General features: G+C 40.5%; 1 protein-coding gene across 1 annotated transcript in view; it reads right to left on the bottom strand.

Moving 5' to 3' along the window:
• Nucleotides 1-5,212, bottom strand: part of LOC147101793 (putative G protein-coupled receptor 82) — a 28,411-nt gene extending 23,199 nt beyond the window's left edge. The window contains exon 1 of the mRNA XM_085965737.1: nt 4,918-5,212. The gene's annotated coding sequence lies outside the window, so the exon portion shown is untranslated. The remainder of the gene's footprint in view (nt 1-4,917) is intronic.
• Between the last annotated feature and the right edge of the window lie 385 nt (nt 5,213-5,597).

The raw sequence follows: 5,597 nt of genomic DNA, 5'->3' as shown, positions 1-5,597 counted from the left end.
TTATTCCAACTCTTTGCTTTCTGTCCGCCAACCAGTTCTCTATCCAAGTCAATACCTTGCCCCCAATCCCATGTGCCTTAATTTTGCACGCTAATCTCTTATGTGGGACCTTATCGAAAGCCTTCTGAAAGTCCAAATACACCACATTCACTGGTTCTCCCTTATCTATTTTACCAGTTACATCCTCAAAAAATTCCAGTAGATTAGTCAAGCATGATTTACCTTTTGTAAATCCATGTTGACTTTGTCCGATCCTGTCACTGCTTTCCAAGTGCTCTGCTATTACATCTTTTATAATAGACTCTAGCATTTTCCCCACTACCGATGTCAGGCTTACCAGTCTATAATTCCCCGCTTTTTCTCCACCACCTTTTTTGAATAGTGGGGTAACATTAGCTACTCTCCAATCCATGGGTACTGTTCCAGAGTCTATCGAGTTCTGGAAGATGACCAGCAATGCATCTACTATCTCTAGGGCCACTTCCTTAAGTACCCTGGGATGTAGACCATCAGGCCCTGGGGATTTATCGGCCTTCAGTCCCATCAATTTTCCGAACACCATTTCCCTACAAATACTGATTTCTTTCAGTTCCTCCCTTTCATCAGACCCTATGTTCCCCGACATCTCTGGGAGGTTATTTGTGTCCTCCTTTGTGAAGACAGAACCAAAGTATGTATTTAGTTGGTCTGCCATTTCCTTGTTTTAAAATTTTTAAATTAAAAAAATTAGGCCACGTAAGTCAATCTGTACAAATTGTAAAGATCGGGTGATAATTATGCCACTCGTGATCTTATCATAGAATTGAGAATAAAGCCTGAATTGTTTAGCACCTCAGCAAAGACTGAAATGTTTCTAGCTAATGTTAACTGATCAAAAATGTTCCTGCAAATACTCACCAATTCAATATTGTGTTGAATTGTTCCTTTGCAATGGCGTATTGAAATAACAAACCATTTTCTCCTGTGAAACTGATTGCCCGCCAGTATCTTCTTAATCTGGTTCATCAAACTGTTGTCCGGGGCCCAGTTTTGCCCTCATTTCTAATCAATAAGGGGGATTTATGCCCCAGTGAATGCATATGCTTTGATATTGTATTGTTTTCATATCAATAAATGTGAATGTTGCAGGTGTATCTTCTCAGTTGATACAATTTAGTGATGTAATTCCAGCCTGCTGGCTGTTTGCATTTCACAACTCCTGTCATAATACAAAATTTACAAAGATTGTTGGAACATTCAGCAACATTATTGCTGTTATCTTTATGCAGCTTTGCATGCTTTGTGTGATTTTTTGATTCCTCCATTCTCTGTCGTGTGAGAACTTTTATTAGATGGAGTCAGCTAGTGTCTGTTGAGTTATTATCTACATTTATATCAAGACTGTAATGAGTAATGTCTCATATGAGACAGAAACCGCCACAAAAATCACCAAAAAAAAACCCCAACTCCTCAGCATCAGCAACACTGTCGTATCAGATGAAAACACTTCTGATGGTGTTGTGATCATTGAGTTTTTGAGGTGTGGAAAGGAAATTGGCAAACCTCAGTTATACTGCTGGCTCTACTTCACTCTCTCATCGAAACACTGTCCAATTCTACTATTAGCTAAGAACTGATTGAAAGGCTCTCCGGTTGGTAAACTGCAGCCTGCACCAAAGCAAAGCAGCATGAGACAGCCTCCAAAAAGTGGTCTTGCTAAATATGATTTGTGACCAAGTTATACTACAGGGCCTGAAGTTTCCACTAGGTGGCGCTGGGTTTTTTTCAGTGCCATTCGCCCGAAATCGGTCAAACCAGCACGAAAGATGGAGGAATTTTAAGCCCAAAGTACGTCCTGCACAAATCAAGTTTCTTTGATCTTTTGCACTCGTTTAAAAAACATCGCGCTAGAAGCCGGCCCCGCCCACAAATCTGGCCACGCCCCCAGATCAAATTAATCACCATGGCAAGTTTCTGCTAATTGCACCCGTTTTCAGGCCTTCGAGGTGGCTCTTAAAATTAAGCTTTTTTTAGGCGCAAGGGCACTAATAGGCACATTTTAAAAGATTCAAAAAATGTTTTTTTTAATTTACGAAGAAACTGACCACTGTAGACCAATGTAACTAGCAAATGGTTCTGTATAGTTTTTTTTTAAACTCATTTTCAATTATTTAAAATCGAGTTACTCACAGGTGGTGGACTGGACACTCTGATTAAAAATGTTTATTTTTGGTGATAAACCCATTTTCAGCTGTATTAATAAACTGCACCAGGTTACCACTCTTAAATACATCAAAGAATATTATCATGCAATTTTTTAAAAATTAAATTCTAAAACACTGCCCAATTGCGCTGGTTCATGGAGGATTTTATGTTCGGCGATATGCAAATAAGTTTGAGCAGAAACTTGCGCCAAAAAAAACCATTTCTTAAAACGAGCCCAATTTTGAGCGCAATTTGCACCCGGACCACTGGTTGTGCCCAATGTGGAAACTCTTGGCCCTGATGTTGCATAAATCAAATAAGCAGGGTCTTTTTTTTAATTCATTCATGGGATCTGGGCATCGCTGGCAAGGCCAGCATTTATTGCCCATCCCTAATTGCCTTTGATAAGGTGGTGGTGAGCCACCTTCTTGAACTGCTGCAGTCCGTGTGGTGAAGGTACTCCCACAGTGCTGTGAGGGAGGGAGTTCCAGGATTTTGACCCAGCGACGATGAAGGAATGGCGATATACTTCCAAGTCAGGATGGCGTGTGACTTGGAGGGGAACTTGGAGGTGATGGTATTCCCATGCGCCTGCTGCCCTTGTCCTTCTAGGTGGTAGAGGATTTGGGATGGTATGAGGTTTGGGAGGTGCTGCCGAAGGAGCCTTGGCGAGTTGCTGCAGTGCATCTTGTGGATGGTACGCACTGCAGCCACGGTACGCCGATGGTGGGGGGAGTGAATGTTTAAGGTGGTGGATGGGGTGCCAATCAAGGGGGCTGCTTTGTCCTGGATGGTGTCGAGCTTCTTGAGTGTTGTTGGAGCTGCACTCATCCAGGCAAGTCTATTCAGACTGAAAGACTTGGGCCTAGAAATTAATCTTGGGTGATATTCGATCAGCCGCCCGTTGTACACAGCGCCTGTTATTCAGATCCATTGACTGCAAGGGAACTGAATATCAGGTGCTGCGTATAACGGGCCGCCGATCCGATACCGCCCGCTTTGCGCCACCGCCCGGGACGAATTTCTAGCCCTTTATATACAGCGATGCTCTTAAGCGAGATTCACTATATTAAATAATAACTTCAATCATTTCTGCTTCAAATTATTTATTTTATTAATGCCAAGGAGGACGGCAGTTGGGTGACTCAAGGCATCTAATACGGGAACATCCCTCGGCGCTGGCTCTATAATTTAAGTGTGCCACAGCTGCTTGGCGCATTCACTTAACTTTCATTATTACAAGTAAAAGATTTGTGCTCCTTTCCAAGCCACTGACAACTTTACGAGTGCCTGAGGTTTTAGCGTCCATCCTTTTCCTGTTAATGGGAACTAATTGGACAGAAAAATCTTCAACTCTACATTGCAAATGAGAATATCGTTTAATGACTAATATATTTCTAATATTAAACCCATTCATAATGGGCTCCAATGGCAAAGTCACAAAGTGATGGAAACATGGCAGCAATAGAGTGTAACTTTGTTGCACAAAAATATTGTGTTTTTGATAGCAACCTAAGGTGCCCTTCACATTTTTTGAGTACTTCATTATTTAAGAATCCATATAAATGTACCTCTTTCTCACTGCACCACTTTTTGCATACAGTGCACAAAGATAAAATTACAAAAGGGGGAAATGAGCCATCAAAACTGGGCATTAAGGGAGAACACTAGTTGGGAGCCTTGTTTCAGCACATGTTCAGTCCATGTAGGCTGTTGCTCCTTCACCCTTCTTCCTCTAGGGTGATCGATTCCCTCTCATTGCTATTTGTAGCAAAATTGTAAATGCGCATACAAAGAACACATTTATGGTTTCAGTACTGAGGCAATCTCTCTCCTCATCTGTCTGAAATTTGTTCTTAAACCCACAAGATATGACTGCAGACTTCCTGTCTTCCCCATACATTTAACGGTCGATTCAATTACTGGCTGAATTTTGGGGGGATATTTCCTTACCAGCTTTTGCTTTGTAAAGAGTAATTCCGGAGACAAATGGACAGAAATTCTCAGTGTGGGCATACACATAGAAGTGTACCGATTTCCTTTTTAAAAATAAATATTGCAATGCATATAAAACTTTTATTAATATTGCGATTTAATTTCTATTTACATTTTCATGATTTGAAAATTTTAGTACGTTTTCAAAAAATATATAGGGGATGTTCGATTATCAGCCGAAGATAGGAAGAATAATGCACTCACCGCCCTCTGTACTTTGTGACACAAGAATATTCAGAAGTCCAACAGATTACGTTATCCTGCCCGGTCTGCTGTGTTAAAGTGGCAGAGCTCTCAAATCCTCATTCGTTGTTTTTTGCCACTGAACGTGAAGGAACTTCAATTGCTTACAGTCAGATCGACAGCTAATCAAATGGGGAAGCCAGACTCACTTTGAGGTGCTCACGTTGGGCAATAGGTTTTAGTAAACAGCTGTGAAACAGGCAGTGTGCCAATGACTATGAAACAACACCACCAAGAATACCAACTCAGGACGCAAAAATAGACTTTCCTACAAGTACAAATACAAAAAGAAATCTCTGTTTTTATACACACAGAGAAGGATATCTATTTCCTTTTTTTTTAATGTAGTAAAATATTGTAATGCACATAAAACTTTTATTGCCTTTTAACTTCTATTTACACTTTCTGGATCTCAAAGTTTTAGCACATTTTCAAAAATTCTTATATAAAGGATGTTTGGTTACTCGCTTAAGATACAAAGAATATTACACTCACCACCCTTTGTAGCTTGTGATACAAGAATATTCAGAAGTCCAACAGTTACGTTATCCTGCCCGCTCTGCTGAGGTAAAGTGCCAGGGCTCTCAAATCCTCATTAGATGTCTTTTTTTTTGCCACCGAACGTGAAGTAGCTTTCAACTGCTTCCTGTTGCACCAACTTCCTACGTGTCTTAAATTAACCTTTCATCTACCTTACCCTTTCAAATTGTTCACCAAGTTTTGCAGTGCAAAGTACTTTTTTTCCCCCAATTCTGTTTTTTTGTCCAGTTGGGATTTTGTACTGAGGGAGATGATGGATACCAACGCTGGTGATTGAACATGTTTCCACCTTTTGCAACCAATATTAGCATCAAGGGATCCTGGGTGAAGATTAGCCTATTGTGTCCTAACATGAGTTGTCACGTTTTCCATTTCATACATCAGCCATCTTTGTGAGGTATCTGAATGAAACTTATAAAACATTTTCTGCAGAGTTTTTTATGGAAAACTAAAGGCACATAAGTGTCCTGTATGATCTGTCTTTACTAGGTGGTCTTCGAGATTCTTAATACTACCAAATGGAGACTGACAATCCTCCTCTTTTTGGTGTGGTTGGGGGAAGAGTAGTATTATAGAGTAAGCTTGTGGTTGTTCATTTGTGTTCCTTGGAGGAATTTGTGCTCCCTATGTTTAAA

This window comes from Somniosus microcephalus, chromosome 23 (assembly GCF_052327205.1).
Source record: "Somniosus microcephalus isolate GS21.2 chromosome 23, FLI_Smic_1.0, whole genome shotgun sequence".
NCBI classification, from domain to species: domain Eukaryota; kingdom Metazoa; phylum Chordata; class Chondrichthyes; order Squaliformes; family Somniosidae; genus Somniosus; species Somniosus microcephalus.
Note: the sequence above shows the minus strand (reverse complement) of the source record. Positions and strands in the feature narration are given on the sequence as shown.